The sequence below is a fragment of the Ictidomys tridecemlineatus genome, unplaced genomic scaffold (assembly GCF_052094955.1).
Source record: "Ictidomys tridecemlineatus isolate mIctTri1 unplaced genomic scaffold, mIctTri1.hap1 Scaffold_89, whole genome shotgun sequence".
NCBI classification, from domain to species: Eukaryota; Metazoa; Chordata; class Mammalia; order Rodentia; family Sciuridae; genus Ictidomys; species Ictidomys tridecemlineatus.
Window position 1 is genome coordinate 272,943 of NW_027526129.1, and position 27,269 is coordinate 300,211.

The 27,269-nt window shown below is 36.0% G+C and overlaps 1 pseudogene across 1 annotated transcript; it reads right to left on the reverse strand.

Moving 5' to 3' along the window:
- On the reverse strand, positions 1 to 27,269 carry LOC144374817 (cytochrome P450 3A9-like; annotated as a pseudogene). Its single transcript, XR_013434096.1, has 13 exons — positions 27,185 to 27,269; positions 24,487 to 24,581; positions 21,683 to 21,735; positions 19,574 to 19,673; positions 15,715 to 15,828; positions 15,185 to 15,273; positions 12,544 to 12,692; positions 7,556 to 7,683; positions 6,351 to 6,417; positions 3,442 to 3,602; positions 2,988 to 3,215; positions 763 to 925; positions 1 to 433 (listed from the first exon to the last, which is right to left on the reverse strand). The product of XR_013434096.1 is annotated as a cytochrome P450 3A9-like (transcript).

The following is a 27,269-nucleotide window of genomic DNA, read 5'->3' on the forward strand; positions in this document are numbered from 1 at the left end:
TTTTGAGTTACTGAATCAGTGTTTAAGAATTTATAAGGGCAGATATGAAGAGGTGAGGGTGCAGAGGTGGGTGGATAGAATTCCTCCAAAACCAGAGAGGCTGAGTTTTCATATCTGTCACACAGATGGTCACCTCCTTTCCATCAAACAACACATAATTCTTTGCACAGACAATGAACAAGCCCAGAAAAGGTCCAGCCTCCTAGTAACTCAAGAGCATCATCCACCCATAAATCTATTTTCAAGACCAATTTTTTATTTATAGAGAAAATCAATATGTCTTTTCTTCTGAGATACATCTTCTTTGAAGAACATAGCAGAGATTTTCAGGGAGATTTAGACTCTACTTTCCAGGCTCATCTCTTGACACAACCTTTAGAACAATGGGTTTTTCTGGTTGAAGAAATGGTTTCTTGCTTAATTTCAGAGGAATCTGCAAACATTAAGCAAGTATATTTAGATGTAGTAAATGAAACTCGAAAAACAGAAAGAATCAGAAAAAGTACATTTCAGACAATAAAGCTATACAAACAAGTAAAAAATACTTTCAGCCTCTTGTGTCTGGGATTCCTTAGCTACCTGATCTTTAATCTCTTGTTTTTTATAAAGCCACAGATATAGAGCTCTAAAACTGAAGAAGCCTAACATTGCACAAGTGTCTCAAAAGAGAGTCTTTGAGTGAGCAGATACTTTTCTTTAAATAGGTTCCTCAACTAAATGTAACTACCCACAAGACCTTACTTTTTCATAAAGTGTCCTGACCTGTGTTTCCTTGCAAGGATGGAAGAAGAAGTTCTGCAGTAATCTGATGAGAGCAAGTTTCATGCTCATGAGAGCAAACCTCATGCCAATGCAGTTTCTGGATCCATTTCCAAAGGGCTTGTATATGTAAGGATTGATGTTCTCCTTGTTCTTCTTACTGAACCTAATTTCACAATAGTAGATGAAAATAAGTTATTGAGACATAAATCTATGAAACCTACATAATTGGGGTTGTCTCCTAAACATTCATAAGCAGCAAAGCACAGGATTCTTTTGTGGAATGGTCACTGAAATCCTTCTGTGACTTTTCTTATAAGAATTGAAACCTACAGAACTTTCATTCTCCTTACACTAGAGGAGCTCTCTGTCTTGTTAAGATGTGATGAATGCTATTTAAAAGAAAATATGTCTTTAAGTACTGAAATTATATTCAGGATTGTGATCCATACACACTCTTTAAAAAATTAGAAAATGAGCATATAAATGAAGCAAAGTGTGTTCCTACCATAACTTCCACTCCTGCATTTCATATTTTTATTGATGAAGGAGGAGAAAATTCTCCCACCATGATTACCTCTCTTCTCTATACTCCTTTTTATCTGGATCTTATTGTCTCCCTTCCTTCCTCTCTCCCTTCTTTTACACAATTCCTCTCTTCCTCTACCTCCTCCTCATTCATCTATTTTCTCCTTCTCCTTCTGTTTCTGCCTCTCTCTCCATAGAATATTATCATTGTCTTCTGAGTCTGTCTCATAAGGTTAGAAATAATATCTGGAATGTTGAACCCAGTTTGTATTTAAATTGAGCCCTAGTTTTTTGATTACTTTAAGGAGAAAGTGTTGATTTGGAGAAAGTGATAATGACATTGTGATTTTTTTTAATGTATTCTTATATATTTGAGAACATTTTGGCAAATTTATAGGTGATTATGAATCAAAGTAATATGGAATCTATTGGAGGGTTTGTGGTGTGTGGAGGGTCTGATGAGGTTGGTTGATAATTGTTTGAGCAGATGATGAGCAGATGCGGAAGCATGGAAAGCGTTTTCCAAACTACTGTCTGTAGATTATGCTTGTGTGTATGTCAAGAGTCCTCTATACCACACATATTTGTAATTTTCCTCATCCTGGTCTAGTCCCTGATGCACTTTAAGCATGTAGTATCTTATCATGCCTCAGTGAATCAAAGAGATGTGTAATCTCTGATTTTGTATCTGTGAAGTTCAAAAGTTGGAAGTGCTGAAATTGGAGGAAACTGGCATTGAGGAACTCATAACCAACAAGACAAGGTCACTCTAATCAAGAAGTGTAACATTAGGGGCCAAGAGTAGTCTTGATCCCATGCCACTGGACCCCCCAGACACTACCCTGAAAACTTTCTTTATTTTGCTCCTCAGTTCAACTACAGGAAAACAGTAACTCTTTCCAGAGTGCAAACTGTGAGGTTGGATCAAAATTTTCAGAAGACCAAGGTCAAGGATCAAAATTTTCAGAAGACCAAGGTCAAGACATATTTAAGGATGAATATCTCAGGTGTCTTGGGGGCAGGTTACTTGGCTTTGAAAAAGTCATCAAATGTGGATAGTATGAAGAGCTGGCCCAGAACACTCCAGAGACAAAACTCTGAGGATCTGAGCTCTCTCCATCCTCAGTGAGGCTGCTTAAACTATCTGGGTGGGGGGTGGTTCTTAGGCCTTAACTTGTATTTAACAATTGTGCTGGAGGAACCAGGAAGCAATGTTTAATCAAGTGGAAGATAGCAGTGCTTCCTAAAGCTGGTAGAAAATTCAAGGAGCTATAGTGAACAGGACAAAAATCCTAAAATGATTAAAAAAGATAAGCATCTAAAATAAGAGACTGGTCAAGTGGCAGAAAGGTTTATAGATTACTGTTAAATAAAATAAAAAACAGTTTAACATCAAATGAAATGTGATAGCATTTCAGTCCTTAAAAACTACACATTTATATAAAAATTTCCATACTGAATTAATCACATTAATAATAGATAGGGCTTATCTTGATGTTCTAGGGCCTTAAATGGCTATAGTCATTTATTTTTTCTAATGTTTGTCTTCTAAAACAATTACCACTTTGTAAAAGACTTCTTAAAATGTTCTTAAAACAAGAAAATTTTAAAATCACATGTATGCCATCTGCACTAAAAGTCCTCAGAACATGTGTGAAACAGCCTCTTAAGGGTGGATTTTTTTCTCAGGAGCCCTGTACCTTTCAGGGTAGAACTTTTCAGGTTCTGGCCAGTACGTGGAGTTTTGATGAAGACTATATGTTGGTATAGCCACGATTGTTCCTTTGGGAATGCGCACCCCATTGAGTTCAACATCTTTTTTTACAGACTCTCACAATTCTCTCAATAATTGGATACAATCTGAGAGTTTCATTCACCACCATGTCCAGATACTTTATCTCAAATAGTACATCATATGTAACAGGTGCCTGACAAGAAAGAAATTTTTTGTAAATTAAGATTTGGAAATAACTTAAAACTTTGTTGACACAGTACACTGATGTTTTCAGAGCTCCTCAAATAACTCATATTGGTAAAATACCATAGCATTTGCAAAGTATTTAATAACCATCATAATTTTAGAACTGCCCAATAACACACTGAGATGCCCAGAGATTTTAACTCTCCTCTCCCCTCCAGGTGCCATTCACTCACCTTATTTGGCAAAGTCTCATCAATCTCCTGCTGAAGCTTCTTCTGGACATCAGGGTGGGTGGCCAGTAGATACATAATAAATGAAAGAGTGTTGCTAGTGGTGTCATACTCAGCCAAATTAAAGATAATAGACTGGGCTGCAATCTCCAGATCAGATAGACCTAAAAGGAGAGGAAAGACAATTTAGTCTAAGCATGTACATGCACACTTTACAGTTCACATGAACATAAATCAGAATGATGATCCAAAATCCAATGAGGAAAAACTGGAAGAGCAATTCATAATATTCCTCATTCTGCCACCCCCCACCACGAACACAACTGGGTGATTTCAAGAGACAGTATGGATGTCAAACAAACAGTATTTTTCAACTGTGCCTTGCATATCATGAACGTTATTTAGCTATAAATAGTGGGTAGCACTCTTCCCCTGGGAAAAAAATAAACTTACTCTATCTAGAATGTAGTTTGAAGAACCTTGAAAGCATTTGCAATACTGGCATCTTTGCAGGGAAAATAAAGGCCATAATTGACAGAACTATACTGAGCCACAGAGAAATTTTTCTACACAAACTGTGGTCCATGGACCAGCAGCATCAAAAGCTTCAAGGAGCTTATTAGAAACACAGAGTTTCAAGCTACTAAACTGAAATCTGAACTTCCATGAGATGTAGTCAACTCTGTTCACAAACTAGCCTAAGAATCATCAGGTAATAGAAGACCTGGGGCACCAGTTTTCAAATTGGATGATCTCAGGGTGTGCAGAAACTATACAGAGAAAAATAACCCAGAAGAGTAGTGATTAACCAGAGCCTAATGAGTGGTATTAAAATCACACAAGAAAGAATGTGTTGATACAGGGCATTAGGCAGAAGCCATAGGATGATGGGGTTCAGTGAGTGAAATTAACATTGCTTATCAATCTTGGGCTGAATGTCATCTTTCTTAGTACACATCCCCTCTATTTGCTGAACTTCATAATCATCAAACAGCCTTTGTGATAGAAGATGTTGTTTCTCTTGACTTTTCTCCTAAAATGTCACATTCAAGTATTCATCTCATTGATTGGAGAAATGATTAGGATTTGTTGATACTCAAATACCTGAACGAAATATGGTATACATTCCAACGATGTAATTCATAACAAAAAATAATACAAAAATACAAAATGAGTGTGAAAAAGATCTACATGGAATTCTAGCTTACAGAAGCTTTCTATGATGCTATTGTGGGAAAACTCAAACCGAATTTTCCCCACTACTGGCATAAACCCAATGATACTAAAATGAAATTGGAGTATAAACTTAAGTTACACTTAAGTTAGTGGTAGCCACTAACCATATGTGTCTATCTAAATTTAAATTTTAATGAATTAAATCTAAATAACAATAGAAAGTACACTTCTTCAGTAACATTACCTACATGCCAAAAGCTACATAGCCACGTATACAGTGCTTACTGTATGAACAATACTATATTTAGTACTTCATTCAACACAGAAAGTTGTAGTGGAATCAGGGAGAGGATTACTGTTTCAACCATGTATATGGACTCACATAGAAATATTTATATTGCTCAGTCTGCACTAATATATTTTATTTTCATATCTCTGTTCAGAGAAACGATCTCAAAGAAACTACAGTAGTAATGGTCACATTACACTTCCAGATTTTGGTTTCTAATACCATCTCTCACTTAAAAAAGCCAGGGCTTCTAGAAAAAATGGGTGATTCCAGGCCTGATCAAAGGATATAGACAAGGAACCTAGAGTTTCTTGCACCAGAAAGCAAGAATGTTCCTCCAAAACAATCTGAGAAAACATATGCAATACTGTGTATGTTTCTACAATGTGGATATATATCATTATATAGGAATCAAAACTGATAGAATGTACAAACTCAAGAACTCTTATGTTCACCTATGAACTTAGGGGTAAGGTGACTTATCTGTGATGGTTCATTGATTGTGGCAAATATAGCATTTTGGTGAGGGACCTTTGTAATGGGGGAAACAGATGAATTTCGAGAAAAAAATGGATATGGGAAATTTCTATGCCTTCTTCTCAGTTTTGTTATGAACCTAAACTGCTATAAAATATAGTCAATTTTATCAATCAAAATATAAGATGAGGAAGAGAAGAGGGACGAGGAACAGAAAGAGAAGGGATAAGTTGTTAAAAGACTTAAGCCCAAGAGAATTTGACCATCAAAATAAAAAATGATAGCAAGAGAATAAATTCATAGTATATAACATCATACTGACATAAATAAGAATGGAACTCTCTGACAATCTAATACCAACTCATAAATGTACAGTAGACAATAGAATGATAAAGACAGCAGTTTGTAAACATCATAATTCAAATGCTTTATATCAAAAATCATTCATGTATGATAAAACTAGTTGGTGAAAGTATGCTGAGGAATAGGATATTTACACAGTATCGGAGGTTTCCCCCACAACATTCTTATGAATTACATGGGAAAAGTTAATCTTAATATCAGATGAAGCTAGTAAACACATTTTCACCCAGTACTGCCATTGACCCTCACCACTACTGGAACAGTGAACCTCCTGATTGGATGTACAAATGCAAATATCCAGGCAGAGGTTCTGATTCAGTGTATCTGAATGAGGCTTCAAATCATCATTTGTTCTGATGTTGATGGTAAAAAGACAACAGACTAACTTCATGACTGAAATGCTTTTTCCTAGTTTCCCTTCAATTTTTGAGCCTTGTTACATCTGTATGATTCTAGACAGTACATGTGGGCACCATTTGCAATATCCAAATGTGTATCTTCCTGCAATTTGGTGGAAATCTATTTTCTCTAGAAAATGTGTATATTTTCAGGATAATTTGCTTATTTGAATTTCCGTGTCAATGGACCATGAAACATTCTTGGTTACCTTGGTAGGGCTCCTTGTCTTGGGAATTCTGGGAATCAATCATTAACTGGAGAAAATCAATGCGGTTCTGGAATTAGAAATGGAAATGGGAATGACAAAATCAGTCATAAAGTCAGAAGTACATCTTGAATTTAGCATTTCACCTCCCTTCTTAGAATATGGGTCCTTTAAGTCCAGAAGTCTGGCTAGGGTTACACAACCCACAAGTGAAAAAAATATGCATGTACAAACCATGGAAAACAGGATATTTTCCTGAGAGAAATCCAGCTATGGTGTCCAATATCTGTTGGTCTTTGCTCCCCATAATGCTGAGTTTGTCTCCCTTTCCTGTCATACTTGCTTGACCAGGAAGTGGTCTTGGACTTCAATTCTTTTATTTTTCCTTAATTCTTATTCAATGACCACACTGAATACACTTGGTAGTTTCAAAGATGATTACTAGCTTTTGTTTGTGTATCATCAAATCCTCCACCCATTAGGTACATGATTCAATCTTCAGTCACACTTGGGGATGTCTGTCCTGCCTCCCTGACCTGGAGACATTCTTGTGCTGACCTCCAGGCAAAGCAGAAGGCAAACCTGGGTTATCATATTACCTTGATGGTAACTGAAGAGCACGGCCTGATTGTGGACAGGAAAAGACTCAGATTTAACATACACATACTTCACCAGGTGCCCAATAGGACCTTCCTTTGAAGAATGTGCCAATTAAGATATAAAGGGGGCTTGGAATTGTAATGATTGTTCATCAGTTTAAGATTTGGGGAATACTTTTAACAGTAAAATTATTTTGAAATACGATTTTTATTTTGACAGTTTACTGAATGAGAGGGAAATGATAAGGTTTTTATTTGAATGATATTTTTTTCAAGACATAACATCATGTCTATTATTGTATCAAAAATTTTCAATCTTACTCATTATCAGTTTGACTTTTTTAAATTTGATCTTCATTCTAACCAAAATGTAAAAATTCTCCAGTGCAAATTTTAAAGTATTCCATCAACTTTAAAAAATGTACAGAGAGGGACTGGGGAATGAAGCTCAGTGATTCAGTATTTGCCTAGCATACATGAGACCTTGGATTCAATCCCCAGCACCACTTACAAAATTACATGTACATTTGTATATGCACAAGTCAGATGTACACAGCAAATAAATGATCAAAAAGCGAACATTGTCATGTCACCACCACCAGGTTTTACCTTTTCTTTATTTTCTAGGGGTTTTTGTTTCACCTTCATTACAGAATTTTTAAAAAAATCCAGAGCACTTTTTGAAAACCTGTAGACATTTAATGCTTGAAACACTGGTCTAAGGAATGGAAATATCACTAGAAAAAAAGTGAAAGAAAAAATAAAGAGAAACCTTGATGAAAAGGCAACATCCCAGGAGCATTGATTATTTTATAAAAAATACAGAAGAGAAAAATCATCAGTTTCCTCCAGCAGAAGCCATTGCCTCTGTGGCCAGTACCTGGTGTCTGGTTCATGGCTGAGCAAGGGCATTTCATACATGGGGTTGCAGCCACCATAGCAGGAGATCAGTGGCCCCATCAATGCCACTGGACTGATAAAAGGAAGAGGATTAAATTCCCTGGCTCCTTACCCTTTTGTGTATTGGAATAGGGTCTCTGGGTAAAACAGTTTATACTCTGTGCTATAATTAATTATGCATTCAAGGAAAAGTAGGCAGGATAGGTACAAGTTGACCTATGTTTCTCAGCTGTCAAGAACTGAAACCAGAAATCAATAACAGATGGAAAATCAGGAAACTCAGACAAAAATACAAATTAACTATAAAACTTCCAGACACAACTGTCAAGCATGAAAGATGGAATCCAAAAGCAACTAGAAGTTGTTTTTTAGGTGAATTAAGGTGATGACATGTTATATCACACTTAGGAGAAGTAGCAAAAGCAGTGCTCATAAACATATAGCTACAGATGTATAGGTTTTATAAAAGATAGTTCTCAAGTCAATAGTCTAAGTTAAATCATAAAATGGTGAAAAGAGGAAATTAAACAAAAGGGAAGCATAAGAAAGAAAATCATAAAACTCAAGTTGAAACAAATGAAATAGAAAAGAAATAAAATCGACAAAAACAAAAGGTGTGTATATGTCACCTTACCCCTTTGAAAATGTCATAAAAATCACCAAACCATTAGCCAGATTGACCAAGAAATACAAAGGCATAACAGTTTCATATGATATTTCCTTCAATATGTACTAGAAATGGGCATCTGGATCAGAAGGTATATCTACTTTTATTTATTTTGGAGTCCTTCACACTCTTTTCCAGAATTGTGTACATTTCTACCTACAGTATGTAAGAGAATTTTTTCTCCACATCTAACTAGCATTTGTTATTTTTTCATTCATTCTTTCTTTTTTTGATAATGGTCATTCTAACCAGGGTGAGATGATGCCTTATTGTAGTTTTTATTTGCATTTCCCTTACACCAAGTGATATTGAATAGTTTTTTCATGTATTTTTAAGTCATTTTTTTTGAGAAATAACTATTTGGAGAATTTTTCTATATTTAAACTGGATTACTTGGGTATTTGGCCATTATGTTTTTAAAAATTTGTTATATTATGAAAATATATATCATTTATATATGTAATACTTTATAGATATATAAAACATATTTTATATTAATATATTTTTTCTATATGATTGGAACATCTGTACATCCAGATTTATTTCTATATTATTCTGAATACCTGATATGTGCATTAAATCTAGGTATCCATCAATGCATGGATAAAGAAAGTGATATATATATATTTATTTATTATATATTATAATATAAAATTTATGTATTTATAATATATATTAAAATAAAAAATATATATACCCACACATACATATATGCCCAATGGAACATTCATCCATAAAGAAGAATGAAATTCTGTATTTTGTAGCTAAAAGTGGATGGAATTAGAGGACATTCAGCTTATGAACTAAACTAGACACATCAGTACAAGTACCACATGTTTTTTCTCATATGTGGAAGGTAAAAATATTTGACCTGAATGTATAATAGTGATTATTAAAGGTTGGAAAGGGCTATGGCAGAAGGTGGATAAAGAAAGGCTCTATTTCATTTGTGTATGCTGTGTATATGTGTTGAGACATCACATGGAACTCCATTTATTTGCATAACTCATACATGTTAATGAAAAAATAAAATAAATATTAAAAAAGAAATGAATAGCAAGAGAAATGAAAAAAGAATTTATTACTACCATTGGAGAAGGATTATGAAAGAATTCTAACAATTTGATTGTTCACATATATTTGTGCAGAAAATCCTAAAAGACACAAACTACAGAAATTGATTGAGAAGTAAATATACAACATGAATAAACTTGTAAAATGTAACATGATTGCATTAGTAATAGAAAATTATTCACAAATACAAGCCCAGATCTTGATTGTTTTAATAGTAGATTCTACAAAATACAGAACTAATACCAATTTTTCAAAAACACTTCCAAAATTAAAAGAGCATTTCTGAATATACTCTAAAAGACCAGTATTACCCTAATACTAATACCAAGCAAAGACAACACAGGAAATGGTTGTGTAATACACCAAATCCATGAAATAAAAAAGTCAACACAGAGGATTATTTCAATTGATGCAGAAAAAAACATTTGATAAAATCAAAACCAACATTCCCCGTGGAAAAATAATTCTCAAAATCATTCTTTTGTGATAAAACCCTCAGCAAATTAGGACTAGGATGAAATTTTGTAAATCTGATAAATGATATCTATGAAAATTTGTAGCTTAATAATGTAATAGTTTTACCCCAAATCAAGAACATGACAAGCATCCCTCTCTCACCACTTCTCTTGGGATACTGTAAGTAATAAAAAGTTCACCAGCATTTTATGATACAAGATCAGTACACAAAAATAAACTGCATTTCTCTACACTGTGATAAGCAACCCAAAAGAAAAACTAAGAAATTAAAAAATAATTCTATATTCAATGACATTAAGAAGAATAAAATACATAGGAATCAATTTAACAAAGGTGCAAGACAAGCACAATAATAACTACAAAATATTGTTGAAATAAAAGAAAGAGGATCTACATGACTAGGAAAAACATCTCAGGTTTGTGGATCAGAAAACTTAATATTGTTTAAATGGCAATAGTACTGAAATTGATTTGCAGATTCTAATGTACTTTGTAACAGAATCTTAGCTGGCTCCTTTGAGGAATTGGCAAGTTGATTTAAAATTCACATAGAATTCAAAGGAATAGCTAAAATAATGTTGAAAATGAGATTGAAGTTGTAGGACTCACATTTCTTGATTTAAAAACCCACTCCAAAGCAAAAATAAAATGTGGTCCTACAAGATGGGTAAACATATAGATAAATGGAATAGGATTTAGAGTCCAGAAATAAACCCACATGTCTATGGACCATGGAATTTTGAGAAAGGTGCCCTGGCCATTGAACAGGGCAGACACTCTTCAAAAAATGGTGCTGGAACAACTACATAGCCACATGCAAAAGAATAACATGTTGTCCTCACCTGGCCCTGAATGTTAAACTTAAATTAAAATCATTGGGCTACCTTAATATCAGAGCTAAACTACAATTTTTAGTAGTAAACAATAAAAAGTATGTAAGTCAATATGGTTTCAATCAATTCTTATATTTGATACTTGGAGCACAAACAATAAAAGAAAATGATTTAAATATTAAGTTTTCAAGACCTGTTCAGTTTCTAACATTTATATAAATGACATCAAATTGCATGCATCTACTATCAATTGCTTTTCTTTTGTGAACACTACAGCTTTAATATTAATACATTTTAAGATTTTGAAATCCAGCTCATTCATTTTAATGGTTGGGATATGGAATACCTTCCATGATAGGAATAAACTGCAAAAAACTAAAAACTTTGTGCTTTAAAGGACACTATCAAGAAAGTAAATAGATATTTATAGAATAGGAAAAGCTTGTTTCAAATCATAATCTGATAAGAAACTGTGTAAGGAATATATGAAGAAGTATTTTTTCAAATAAATTATTTAGAAATTATTTTTTCTTTTATTTTTAATTTGTTCCAATTAGTTATACATGACAGTAGAATGTATTTTGACACATTGTACACAAATGGAGCACAAGATTTCCTTCCTCTGGTTGTACATGGTACAGAATCACACCAGTAAAATTCTTAAGCCTCAAAACAAAAATACAAATACTTCAGGTAATTGTGGGGAAAGATATGGATAGACATTCTTTAAAATAATGAATCTGAATTATCTTTCCTATGTACATAGATGAACACCTCATAGTGAATCTCCACATCATGTACCTCCACAAGCCTGCCATCCTAATTAGAATAAGGTATACTTTATGTTTTTATAAATATGTGATGTATATCTGAAAAGAACAAATAAAAAAGTGATTAACATTGCTTGTTATCAGTAACCAACAGGAAAATACAAATCAAATCCACATAAGTTGACATCTCACATCCACTACAATGTCTAAAATAAGAGATGGAAACAGGAAGTGTTAGAAAATAAGTGAAGTAATTGGAACCCTCATACACTTTTGGTAAGAATATTAAATGGTACAGCTATTATGGAAAACACTGACAGAAGTACTTTGTAAGGCAGCAATTTCACTCCTGAGTATATACTCAGATGAAATTGAAAACTAGAGTTCACAAACAAGTTTCACACTAATGTTCATAATGGCACCATTCATAATAGCCAAAAGGTGGAAATAACATAAATGTCTATGAACTGATGAAAGTATAACTAAATTGTAGTATATCTATACAATGGTATATTATTTGGCCATAAACATGAAATACTGATATATATTTTACTTGGAAACAAAATACTAAATGATATCACCTTACATCACAAAAGACCACATATTGTATGTCCCCATTTTTATAATGTATGCATCATATGCAAGGCTAAAGAAATAGAAAATACAGTAGTGTTTGTTTAGCATAAACCATTTTGAAAGCTGACAGTTAAAAGATAATGAGTTTTCTGAGTTTTGACAATGGTGAGGGCTGCACATATCATTTATCATCCTAAAAATTATGGAGTTTTACATTGTAAGGAATCATATAGTATGTAAATAATATCTTAATGAAGTTGTTATTTTAAAAGAAAAAAAAAGAAACGGTGATCCACATACTAATTATAAGAAAAATTTGATGGAAGACATCTGAACCAATGGCTTTCTTGGCTTTTTTCACAAATGGATCTTGTGCATAGTTGAGGGAATTGACATTAACTCCAAAAGATGTGCTAACGATCACGTCCATGCTGTAGCTCCCCAAAATTCTGAGTAGAAAAAGAAATGTAAAATTTCAATCTGTACTGCTTTACTCTCCTACTACACATGCTGGAAGAAGTGATATGAGCACATTCACAAACCGTCAGAAATATCTGTTGATCAAATGACTAGTCCATGCTCCTATCAAATGCCGTGAGGCAGCTGCCCCTGTGCCAGGGGAGTTAGGGATACTAGGGTAGTGAGCTCAAGGAGTTCAGTCACAGAGACAGACACCCATAATCAGATAAATTACCTCAGTGAGTGGAGCGCAGAAGATAAAAGATGATTAAGTATGGAGCTTCAGCAAAACCAAGGTGTTATAATTGACTCCTGGTAGGAGATCCAATATAGGTGACCTTGACCTAGGTCCTGCCTCAGCACAGTCTGTGCCCAGAGCTGATTCCTCTCTAGCACATCACATAAAAGCAACACCCTGTTCTGAGAGGCAGAAACATTGCCCCCCCTTCTCTGCACCCACTGCTACAGCTCCTGAGAGGTCCTGAACTTCAGGACCCAAAGTGGCCCCAAGGGCAGAATCTCACAAAAGGAAATGAGTAAGAATATCCTCAGTTAAAACATTGAAAATTTTCTCAAAATGTACTTGGATGATCTCACAACGTGGGGAACATATTCTCTCAGATTTCCCAAGACAGTATCTGCCGGGGTCCTGCCCTAGCGGGGTCCAGGGAGTCCTGAAGGATGAGTTGCGTCCGCGATAAGATGAGACAGGAGTCCTTCCCTCGAGCAATATCTAGAGAGAGAGCTAAATCAGCTTTCTCTGCGTCCCCTTTTATTACAATTTTTCTCATCATTATAGATTCACAATACGTCATTAATTATATAATTTAAAACTTTGCCAAGACATGACATTTCCTTAACCATGATTGAGGGTACATTAATTTACATTTTTCCAGGATATGACCTTCAGTTATATAATTATTAAAAGTACAGAATCATTAATAAAATATGTCACTAATTTACTTTTGCAGATTTTCCCAAGATTTACTATTTTTCCCAAGATATGTTATTTTCTTATTAACTAATGTCAAACTACGTAACCAGACTCTAAGTCTCCTAACCAATCATTAACCTAAAGTACACTTGTACTTTATTTTTAATCTAAAATGCCCATCTAAAAATGTCCCTTTAAATATTATATTTAAAATATCCTAAAGTTTATGAATTATCCTTAAAACATATCAAAAACCTATACAACTAAAGACTTAAGAATTTCTAAACTTAAGAATCTAAATAAAATAATATTTCTAACATTATTCTAAAACTGTGTCTTATAAATCTATTTTAATTAATTCCTAAATTTATTCTCATAAAACTGTTTGAGCTGCTTTCTCAAAGAGTTTCTTTGTTTCTCAGTCAAGGAGCACTAGTTCTCATGACCTTTCAGAAGATGATTGTTGTCTGTTATTAGGTTTGTCCACAATGTACTAAGATAGAAGAATAGCCTTCTACATTGTCCTTGATATGTTGGGTAGTAGGACACCCTCCAAGGCATGAACTACCTTTTATGTTCTAGCCATCTAAGATTTAATTTGTTTGGCATTTAACATACTCATGCCTCCTGTGAGAAGCATATGCATGAAAATGCAAAGTCCCAATTACATAAAAAAAAGGGTCTCATGGTTTCGGTTACCCACCAACCAGCATGGCTTTGCCAGCATTCATCCTCACTGTGACCCTGTCAAGACAGTGGGAGAGCGGCTTTTCCAACACTTTTTCTCACTGTGACCCTGTCAAGCAGTGAGTGGGGGATCACCTTCACCAAGTATCAGTGGTTGTTTATGGGTCAAAATAACCCATTTTATATAACAAATGATATGGTAGTTGTAATCCATATCCTTTCAGGACCTTATCTCTGTTGAGACTGGAGGAACAAGTGGTGAGAATATTTCATATTTTGTATTTTGCTGATATTCTCAGTGCAACCATGAAGAGATTTGTTGTTCCATGGCCTGCATGGTATTTTTCTTTTTTAATTTTTTTTAAATATTTTTTTTTAGTTGTAGAGGACAGCATGCCTTTATTTTATCAGTTTATTTTTATGTGATGATGAGGATCAAACTCAGTGCCTTACACATGCTAGGCAAGTGTTCTGCCACTGAGCTACATCCCTAGCTCTGTGTTATATCTTTCTATCCCTGCTCAATAGGTACAAGAAACTTCCCCCCATCCAACATTCCCTAGGCTCTACCCTCAACTTCTGAGTGATTATGTTCTTCATTGTAAAATATGTGTTTTGACTTACATAATATCCACATTGACGATCAAGCAGATAAACTAATTCTGTTTTTGTACACAGATGTCCCAGCACCCTGCCTCATCCTAGGAGCCTCTCCTCCTTGTGTGGCCCATTGTGGTTGTGACAGCACACACTTACTTTTGTCTGGTCAGGGGGTAGCTCAACAGTGGTAATTTCAGTTCCCTGGCAGGGTGCTGGAAGGTCTTAAAACAGCTCAGAACCACAGAGCTGCCTGCTACTTACTCTTTCACAGTGACAGGCTTGCCTTTCTTCACTTCCTGGCTCAGGTACTTCACCAATGCTTCTCCATATTGGTTAATGATGGGGATCTTCTAAGCACAAAACACAACTTCACCCACAGTTAGAGGAGAATCGAGTCCCCGAGGCTCTGGTTTTCCCAGGATTATAAAGTATGAGATATTTATAATAAAATAATATCTCTTCTAGATATAAAGACAATAGGTCATTTGAAATTTTTAATTAGTTCTTTTTATTTATCCATAAGAATAAGTTTCATTTTGACATAATTATAAAAGCATGGAAAAATAATTTGTTCTAACTCAGTCCCAATACTTCCCCTTTCTCTCCTCTCTTTCTTCCCTCTGTTCCCTTCCTTCTACTGTATTGATCTTTCTGATATTTACTTTTAGTTTTTTTTAATTAGAAATTTCAAACTTAGTGAAATATTCTTTGGAAAACGATGATGTTCTCACACATGTCCTATCCCCAAATCCTTATTTAAGTTTTTAACTAAAGTCCTCTTAGTTTATTACCTCCTTGAGTTTCCCACTGGAGAACACTGGCGACAGCAAGACTCGAAATCTCTTCCACTCTTCATCCCTTGCTGCAAATAGAGCTTTTTGCATAAATCCCAATGGCAAAACTACCTGAAGTTCACACAAAAAAAGACATTTTGTATGAGGTATGTTTTGGAAGTCTCCACATTGTAGAGAACTTGTTAAACAGGCATCAGTTTTTTTAATCAGTTATTTACTGAGTGTCTACTAGGGGGCTCTCCCTGTGTTAGATGCTCCATAAACTTTTATCCCAAATTCCTCTTCTCTTGTGAGGGTAGAGGGGGTACCCAGCCACCAGATGCATGTTCAGTATTTATATTACAGCTGCTGTGTAAATACAAAGACCCCTCATGGTAGGTAAACTGTTCTTCCAGGGTACAGAGAGCATTATGACCTAGGGCATCCTATACAGGCAGCACAGGAAAAAACTGATTGATGACAGTCATCCAGATAACCTTGGAAAACTAGGTTGCCTAGACCAGTTATGCTTTTCCATATATGTACAGCATAAATGTCTTGCAAGGGATGCCAGGATATAGCCACTTAAATATAGTATCTAATAACTTAAAATATTAGGAACTTCTTCTGAATTCTGAAAAAATTATGCAATTATATGGAAGCACTTTTGTTGAATCATCTCCCACTACACAAACATGGAGGGACAGAAGGAAAAGGAAAGATAATTATGTTTCCCAGCTTGAGACTGGCCTGTCAATCCAACCTGCTGGAAGCTGTCATTCAGCTTCCAACACTGTGTTTTATTTATAAAGGTACACATCCAGTTCTCATTCATGATGAAAGCTCAAAACACTAGGAAGAAAAAAAAACTTCTTCAATCTGAAACAGACTCTATATACTAAAAAACCCAAAACCAACAACAAAACCTTAAGGTAACATAACATTTACTGGTGAAATGGTGAATCTATTCTCCTAAGTTCAGGAAGAATGTATAGTTTTCTACTTTTATCATTCTTATCCAATATTACTATACTCTAAATTTGTACTGGAGCAATGGGACAATGTTTTTAAAAAGGCATAAAAATTGCAAATGAAAGAACCTGAAGTGACCCTGTCTTCAGGGGACAAAATTATCAATGTGAAAAATCTCAAAGAATATTTTAAAACTTCTAGAACTAATAAATAGGTTCACCAAGGTTGTAAGATACAGTATTAACATGCAAAAACAAGCTATATAAAAACAAGGGAAATGTAAAAAAAAAAAAACATTAAAAACACAATACTATTCACTGTCACTCCAAAGAAAATGAAACACATTAGGAACAGATATAAACACAAGTACAGGATTGCTATGCAGAAAAGTATAAAATGTTGATCAAAGATATTAAAGAAAATCTCAAGAAATGGAGAAGCATAACATGTATTGAAAGATTCAACCCAGAAAAGATACAGATTTTCTCCAAAGTAATCTATAGATTTGATTGAATTCTTATCAAAATCTCACCAAGTGGGTTTTTGCAGACAAACTTATTCTGAATTTGTATGAAAAATTAAAAAACCAACATAAATAAAGTGGGAGGCCTGGGGATGTGGCTCAAGCGGTAGCGCGCTTGCCTGACATGCATGCAGCCCAGATTTGATCCTCAGCACCACATACAAACATAACAGAAAATAAGGAGTTAAACAGTATGATAGTCTCTAATGCTAACTTAACACACCAGGAGACAGGAGTTTGAGAAGTCAGCTCAGCATTCTGAGGCTATGAATTCATCAGAAAAACCAACAAGCCAGAAGCAAAGACCAGTTCATTACAATAAAACCCACTGAGAGAGGCCACTAGTCTTCCCTGTTCTGATAATAATACTAGGGACTCCCCCAGATGAGGTGTCACATCTTTTTGAGCTAAGGGGCAAATGCATGCATAGAAAAGTTAAGATGGTAACTTCTTTGTCTATATATATATATATATATATATATATATATATATATATATATATATATATATATATACTTGTAGATGGACACAATATTTTTATTTTATTTTTTTTATGTGGTGCAGGGGACTGAACCCAGCCCTTTACACATGTTAGGCAAGCACTGTACCACTGAACCACACAACCCTGGCCCCAAGATGATAACATATTTTTTCCTTTGCTTTATTAATATAGTCACCATCCCCCAAGGTTGGTACTTAAAGTGGTAATGAAACTCATTGCAAGAAAAAACACAATGGAGAGAAGAGCACAGGCACAACTAAAATAAAACAGAGTGAAAAATAGACACACCCTCTCAGCCCAAATGAATGCTTTGCAATGGTGTAAACAGAATGATCAGAGGGAGAACAGTCTTTCTAAAGATGGTACTGAAACAACTGGACAGCCACAGACCAACAAAACAAGACAACAACAACAAATGAACCCTCACCATGTTTTAAAATTAGCATTACATAGATCATAGGTTTTTATGTAAATTGTAAAGTCTATAACTTTTAGGAGAGAAACAAGAACAACATAAAAGTTAGAGGCAAATCTTTTCATGTATTAGCGTCCCCCATAAAAGAGAATACTTGCTCTTATGGAGACGCTGTTAAGAGAAAAAGACAAGTGACCCATCAGGACTTGAAAAGACTAGCAAGAGGGAGCCTTGGGGATCACTATATCCCAAAAAAGCTGATGATTATATGGATTTATCCACAGCAGCAATTTTGCCCAAATGTACATAGGCTCTTATGTACACGGGCACATAAAACTGGTGAAATCTAAATAAGTTCTGCGGATTATATCAATGTCAATTTCTGGTTACTCTAATAACAGGAATAGACTACATTCAGAGATAAGTAATATGATATTCAAAGCATGTCAATTGGGAAAAACAGAAGAAAAGTTTTATGAAACTTCCTTGAACAGTTTTGGAGCTAATTTCTGTGAAGCTGTGATTACTCCAAGACACAAATTTAATCAATAAATATTTGTATTTTTAAAAATAACCTTAGCATACACTTCACAGAAAATGATATAAGCTCAATCAACAAATATATTAAAAGCTATTCATCATCTTTAGCAATCAGAGAAATGCAAATCAAAACCACTATCATGTCACTCCAGTCAGAATGGCAATTATTATGAAGATAAACAACAATAAATATTGGCTAGCATAGGGAGAAAGCAGCATACTCATACTTTGTTGGTAGGATTGCAAATTGATGCAGCCAATATGTAATGCAGTATGGAGATTCCTTGGAAATCTTGAAATGGAACCATTATTTGACCCAGCTATCCCTGCCTTTGGTTTATACCCAAAGGACTTAAAATCAGCATACTACAGGGACACAGCCTCATCAGTGTTTTATAGCAGCGCAATTCACTATAGCAAAACTGTGGAACCAACCTAGATGCTCTTCAGTGGATGAATGGATAAAAAGGGGGGGGATATATTCCCAATGAAATTTTACTCCACAATAAAAGAGAATGCAATCATGGTGTTTGTAGATAAATGGATGGCATTGGAAAAGATAATGCTAAGTGAAGTTAGCCCATCCACAAAAAAACAAATGCCAAATGTTTTCTCTGATATAAGAAAGCTGATTCATGATGGGTTAGGGAGGGGTTGAATGGGAGGAATGTATAAACTCTAGATAGGGCAGAGGGATTAGAGAGAAAGGGAAGGGGCGGGGGTTAGCAAAAATGATGGAATGTGATACACATCATTATCCAAAGTACATGTGTGAAGACATGAATTGGTGTCAACATACTTTATATACAACCATAGATATGAAAAATTGTGTTATATATGTGTGATAAGAATTGTAATGCATTCTGCTGTAATTTATTTTTAAAAAATCAATTAAAAAAAGAAATTTAAAAAAATTAATGCTTACTGCCCTATTTGTAAAAACAGAATAACATTCTTTCACCAGCACTGTTTTGATCATCTCTGGATCCGTAATAACCAACACAGGCTGTTGACCATCATACAATCTGTGTTGGGACAGAAGAGCTCATTAAACCTACTAAGACATATTCTTCAGTTAGAGCAACACCCAGGAATCCAAACTGATATTCCATAATCCGTATGCCTGACTGTAGAATGCACAGTGACACTAGATACAAGTTCAAGTTAGGTAATGACACACAAGAACATTCTGGACATATAAAATGAAGGTCATGTACCTGAAGCAGGGAAGGGATATTTAAAGATAAAGAAACTCTTTATAAGAAGAGCCTGGTCAGAGATGTCTAAATGGTGCGTACATGTTTTCTACCTCATTCTCTAATAATTTTGTATTTAAAAATATTTTATAATCAGTGCAGTTTTAATCTGCACTTCTCTAATTGGGAGATATGTTAAACATTTTTTCATATATTCATTGGTAATTTGTATTTCTTCTTTTGAGAAGGGTCTGCTCAGTCATTTTGCCCATTTATTGATTGGGTTATTTGTTTTGTTGGTGTTAAGCTTATTAATATTGTGAATATTAACACCATAAATGAAGTTCAGGGGGCAAAGATTTTATCCACTTCTGAAGTTTCTCTTTTTATGCTTTAATTGTTTCTTCTGATGTGAAAGTATATTAAATTAGAGAAAAATAGACAAGTAAATTATTAAGTTCTTACAAGTGCTTAAGATACAAGAGATGGCTAAGGTTGTATCAGTGGGGACTCAGCCCTGTGTGCTCTTTCCAATCAACAACATGGCCTTTATGAGCCATGCCAGTTAGGTAGGATGATGTGGCCAGCTCTGCTGTTTTGAGGACTTGATGAGAGACGATGAAGAGGGAGGAAGAGGCAAAGCCTTCTTCCACTTGCTTATAGAACACAATAACTACAATAATACCTCTGGAGCTGCTTTCATCAAGAATTATTAAGAAAATGGCTACTGAAATTAGCTGTTTTCACCCTAGCAGATTATGAAGTACATAAGCCCATGGAAACACAGTGGTTTAAAATGTACTGGAAGTCTATTCTTGAAAGTCAGTAGAATGAGGTAGGCAGAGAAATCCCTGTGTATACTTCTAGTGAAAACTCCTAATTGTCAGGGAAAAACAAATGAAATCTCCAAGACTTCACACTTGCAGAGAAAGTTAAAACAAAAGAAAGCAGAGGTCAAATCATTTCCCAATCTGTTCATCTCTGTCTCCTCTTTTCTTTCAAATGTACATAATAACCCCAAAATTTATATAAAGGTCACTTTTATTCAATGTGACAATCTTGAAAGTAGATTAAGCCATGCATGGTGAACATTTTAGGAAGGTCTGACTTAATGTCTCCTATGCAGTATTAAAGGCTCCTAATGAAGAAAAAAATGGAAAAGGGGTTGAGGCTGGGCACTAGAGAGAAGGTGAGGCCAAGAGTTTTTGGGTCATCAGAGACTGAGAAAAGTCAAAAGTATGACATTCTTGTCCATGAACCATGACATCTGGTGAAATATGGGACTCTTGACAGGAGGAGGAGCCTCTAAAAGCTTTATGTAATCAATTCCCAGTAATAGCTCTGGGCTGGCATTGTCCTCTTGCCCTGGAGTGCCTCATTTAATAAGTCTACTCAAGGGAAGTTTCCAAAATACTCACCTGCTGGTAGCAGGCCTTCCCTGTCCCCCGGGGCCCAGCCCCCAATTCCTTGTTCTGCATGTCAATGTGGCCAGCTCACAAGGCCGTGACGCAGGTGGCCAGCTCACAAGGCCGTGATACAGGCTTGCAGTTTCCAGTTTATCTACCTCGAGCATATGTGTCTCTCGGAACAGCTTGACCTGTTCGAGCCTCCTGAAAGGGGACATGACGATAACCCAAGGACACAGTTATTACTCTTTTCTCCTCGCCTTTGAGTCATTTCCCCTGTTACAAAAGATATTTAAGGAGAACAAATTTGGCAATAAAGCGCACACATGCCTCCTCCTGGATGAAGAACCTTGGTGTCCTGTGATTTTTTTATTTTTTAACCTCAATGTCTCTCGCCGGACTCGGTTCCCGTTAGCCGGACGTGGCACTCACCCCCACATTTTCCCATACTTTTTATGACATTGGACATCATACTGCCAAAAACTCTGGGTGGAGAAACAAGAGAATTTATATTGTTATTTTGAAAATATTGAACCCTGCTTTTAATTCAGGAACCAATAATTAGAATCCCTTGAAATCAGACTGGAATATGGTCTATAACTGGCAGTTAGAGGGAAGCTCTTATTCTAAGTCATCCAAAGGCAAAGAAGAGAAAATAAATGGGATATTAGTGTTGAGAGCCACAGTTTAGTCGGAATGATGCCTGGCATTTTGCTGAAGGAAATGGTTAAAAGATGACCCTGCTCTGAGATTAGGGTGGCTCTGGGATTAGAGCGGATCCTGCTGCCTCTGGTGCTCGCTACTTTTGAGTTCCCGTTGAGTTCTCTTGGGATTCAGAGAGAATTGACTGCGTGGAGCCCTGTGGAGGGAGTGTGTTCCTGGGAAGTGTATGTAGAGTGCTGGTGAGAGTTCCAGAATAAAGAGTTGCTGTTTGAACCTACAAGGCTTTGTGGCGGCTTGGTTAATTTGTGCCCAGCCAGACTGCAGCATATTAGAAAAGGGAATTTAGAGTCCATCTTGAATTTTCTTGAAGTATTGTACATATTGAAGAAATTATCCTCTTTTTTTTTTAGACAAGGTATTGCCATGTTTCCTATGAACCTTGAATTTGTGATTCTCTTACCTCAGCCTCCAGAGTGGTTGGGACTACAGGTGTGTGATATAGTTTCACTAATTGTCCTTGAGTATGAATATGAAGCAAGTCTAGTTTTCTGTATCATTTTCTCATGTGCATGGACTGTTTTGAAATCCTGCCAAATTTGAGTCATTCCCTCCACCTGGATGTGAAAAAATCAAAGCTGAGAAAAAGTGAGTGAGTTTCCCAGGGATATTCTCAAGGCCACTTCACTCATTCATCCCCAGATCTTTTTTCATTTCTCTCATGAATCTCCGTAGAATACTGGGGAAATGAGGAAGTTCAAGGCACCAGTCACCTCTAAGTTGACCATGTTGATGTGAGTAGTTTAGCTGACTATTTCACTACTGTGACTCTGACAAGAACCATGTAGAAAACTAAGATTTACTGGGCTCACATTTTCAGAGGTCTCAGTTCATATATCGCTTCCTGTGTTGCTGTGGTCTGTGGTGAGGCAGAATAGCATTGAAGAAGAGTGTGAAGGAATAAAGCAGCTCAGGATGTGGCATTAGGAATCAGACAGAAACTCCACTAACCAGGGACAAAATGTATGCCCTGAAGCCAGGCCCCCAGTGACCCACCTCTTCCAACAATACCCTACCTGCTTACAGTTGCCCCCAATTAATCCTTACTGAGGAAATAGTATAGAGTAGATTAAGGATTTCACGATTCAATCACTTTATTTCTGAACTTTCTTACATTGCCTCATAGATGAGCTTCTGAGGGATACCAAGACCATAACAGTGATTCTCATGCATGTTGTGGAGTGAGAAAGAACAAGTAAGGATTGCCAAAATGGAGTCATCTTCTGTTTTTCCAGATCAAAGTGGAAAAGATGGAGAGATGCAACTCCTACCCATGGGAGTCAACAAATTAAGTACTTGCTCTAAGTTTTTTTTCTAACACTTAAAAAGAAATCTTCCTATTGCTATATTTCAGGGATGATGTTTTCATGATGCACAGGGAGATCCCCAATTATGTGGATCTTACAGCCTGTCTAGTATACTGTTTATCTGGAAAGCGTAAATAGAAAATAATGCCTTTTCAGCAGGAATAGCAGAATGGAATTCTCAGGGTGTCAGGGGGCCTATAATTCTCAGGGGGGTCTATAATTATGCTCAGAATTATAGAATTAGAGTATGATAAACAAGCCTCAGTGTTTGGAAGAGATAATCTGAGCAGAGTGTAGCATTTTTTTCTGGCCTCTGGTTTTGAGCTCATAAATTTCTGTCAAGAGTCAGGCCCCGAGTCAGATATCTAAACGGGTTAATGACAAAGGCTTGATGAAAATTCACATTTCTTGTGGAACATGTTACCTTGTATTTAGTTTAAAAATTTAAATTTTTTTTAAATCATGTGATTACTGTTCATTTCATATGTGATACTGCCTTTGTTAAAAAACAATACACATCTTGTGTTTAATTATGTGAAATCCATATACAAGGGCTAACTTATCTCATTCATACTTATTTGTTGCTAAGACTCACTGCTAGGGTGCTATCTTTGAATGATAAGAAGAAATGCAGAATGCTGTCGTTTCATCTGTTAAATTCTCCAAATATGTCACAGGAAGTAAAACTTGGGTGAAGCCATGGAAATAACCACAGGGTATTTACATATTAAAAAATTAAGTATGTGCAAATTGTCAACTTATGAATGCTTGGGGTACTTCAGAAATTGTAGTTTCATTTTTAATTTACAAAGGGACTCATGAGACCTTGCAAAGAATAGGAATGTTTGAAGGTGTTTACCATGCCCTCTTTCACAGATTTTTTGCTCAAATACTAAGCACAATATAATCGTCGTGGAAATGTGCACCGAGCAAGTTAAAAATCATTTTTATGAAAAATTCAAAGTCTGAACAACATCATGAAGATCAAATGCAGATGTACGAGAGATCCAAGCTGTTCCACTGAGGCTCTTGAAGAGTTGACATCAGAGCTCCAGGGAAAACCTGCCCATGCTCCAGGAGGGGCCTGAACATTGTTTCTTAAAGGATAAAAACTACTAAATTTCTCTTGAAGATAAACATTTTTATTGATGACACTAAACTGGCATTTGTACTCAGGAGATAAAATAGAGGGAGCTCAAGCACACTCACCTTGCGGTAGTACAGAAGAGTTCCAAATAAAGGCAAAGGTGTTGGCCCAGGTATTCCCAGCTTCTTAAATAGCCCATGAGAGTAGGTTCCATATATATAAAGTGAAATAGAAAGCCGGGTCACCCTGATTGTCATTCTATAGATAAGGTCCTGACCAGTCTCTGACTTAGAAACTGGACCAGGCAGTGAGATAGGTAACATGTCAGTGATACATAACAACAAAAACTCCAACTGGCACATTCTGTTTTCCAACACCACTTAGAGATAACTTCCTGCCACAAGAGGCACAATGATTTGGTAAAAGAACTTGAGTCTTCATTGCCCCAATAACTGGGTTTGTTCTTAATAAACATTCCCAGCCTTGACTGCGCCTGAGAAGGTCAGGCTGGCATTCTGCCAGGGCATCACAGTTGCTATGTGTATTTGGTATGTTAACCTTTCCTTAACGTAGAGATTCCTAGTAAAAAAGGGCCAATGCTTTGACATGCCTTTCATTATGAGATTTTGAGTAACCAAATCCATTCAAGCACACAGTGTCCACTGAGAACCTATGGTAACATTATTTTTTGCAATTTGGTCATAAACCTTTCATACTTTTCCTTCTTTCTATGCCATGTCTCTGGTTCAGCATTCAGCCCTTCTTTAAATTTGACTTCACATGGATATTTGGAAGCAGTCATAGTATTCTTATTTCTGTTGAATGACAAATGTGACATTTAAGAAAACTGGGACTTCCATTGGCTTTATACCAACGTGAGCTAAGTTGAGTGTCACCCAAGTCCATTGTCAGACAATCTAAGTGACTTGAGCAAGAAGGAAGGCTGAGTTTCCTTAGACTCTTAGTGCTACTGTGAGGAATAAATGACTGAGGAATCATCTCCAGGCCATTCCTCCTCTCATTGAGTCTGATCCTCCAACTGGTGATGCTCAGATGGCAGCATAGATTTAGGCATGCTCATGTTTACCAAGGCAGTCAATCATAAAATAAATTTTTGTATTGCCTCTCTACATCAACTCTCCTTGTATGAAAACCCACAAAGGCTGGTGCTTCCTTGGGCTAGCCAACCTGCAACACAGATGTGTCATGTTCACATCCCCATGCCTGAGGGTTCTGGATCCTAAAATCTTCACCCCTATCAGCATTGATAATAGATGAAAGACTAGGTAAAGGAAAAATGGTGAACAAGAGATTCCTGGCAGCTACTTCAATCACGAAACAACCAGTCTTGCAAAGATTGCCCCATAGTAGCACAGAAGAGAAAAGTCTGGCATGTTTAAATAGCTCAACATGCCCAGCAATTCCTTTTAACTACATAGAAGGTGACCTTCCAAATTTTAGTTACAGTCCTGATGACAGAGCAGACAATATGCAACATAAAATAAGAATCCATAATGTGTTCCAGACAGTTGAATAAGAACTTGCTGCTTCTTTGGAGGAGAATTTTTAAGGCAGTATAGTTTTCACATACTCTGTACAAATCCTGTCATTACATACAGTAAAATTAAACTACATTGATTCACTAGAGAATGTCTGCAGAGAGAGGATTATGTTGCCACAACACCCTGAATTAGTAGTACCTTTTCTTTCAGACAATAAAAGACAGATCTATATTTTCATTTTCCATGCTATTTTGATTCCTTATTTTTAAGAGTGAAATTGAGACAAATGTCAGATGTGACCTGTGTGGAATCTCTCCTACCCACAATCAAAATAACCTCTTTCCCTCTGTTTCATGATGTCAGGATCCCATTAGTAAAAGCAATTTCCCTACTAGATGATATTCATTCATGCGTTTATGTTGGAGTGTAAAGGAAAAGAAGTAAAGCCAATTTGGCTTTGTGATGTTGTTCACGCTGCTAGACTGTTTCATATTGAGGGATAATAAGTCTCTTTACTGATGCTAATATCTCAGAGAGAGCAAAAATAATACAAAAGGAAAGAATAAAACTTATTAAAATTTCTGTCAGGTATTCTCTGCTCTAGACACTTATCATTTACAAGAAAACAGTTCTGTGAATTTCAGGGTGAAATAATTGAGTTTTACAAGAGAGGAAAGTGCCAGGAGAAAAAGAGGGAATTGTGCAGTCAACCTTCCAGGGAGTCTGAGGGGAAATTGGTGTGTTATATAGAGGGTGCTGGGGGCAAGAGGGGTCAGGAGTCACCACATGCACAGGGGATAGTCCTCTTGCATGTCTTCTGCAATAGGCAGAAATCCAAGAAGATAAAGAGACAAAACCCAAGTAAACTGGTTTTCCCCAGAATTCCCTAAGTTTGAAAGGGAGTGAGGTTCCCACTGCATGTGATAATAGTTATTAATTATCTGTATATGCTGAATTCTGGTTTATTCCTCTAGGTGAAACACAGAGCCAATCAGATAACCCCCAGAAACAAATCTCAACACCAATTTCCCTATCCACAAGAACTCACCATTTGTTCAGCAGTTCTGTCTTCTGAATTTTTTTTCTACTATGTGGGCTTTTTTGCCAAAAATATGTCAATTTGTAATTCAGTGAGGCCAATTTATGTGTTAGGAAAGGAGATGGGGCCAGGCATGCTCAATAGAAACTTTTTAAGTGTTTATAGAAATTTCAATTCCATGATCTCTTTTCATCTTTCAAATAGACAAAGAAAAGAGGAACATGATTAGGTCCCCACCTCCAGGGTAACAGTGGAGAGGAGACTGGACAGCTACTCACAGATATAGGAGCACCAGGAAGATAGCCAGGAGGACCCAGGTCTCTATGGAAGAATTGGAGATCAGATCCATCACCACTTTTCTTCA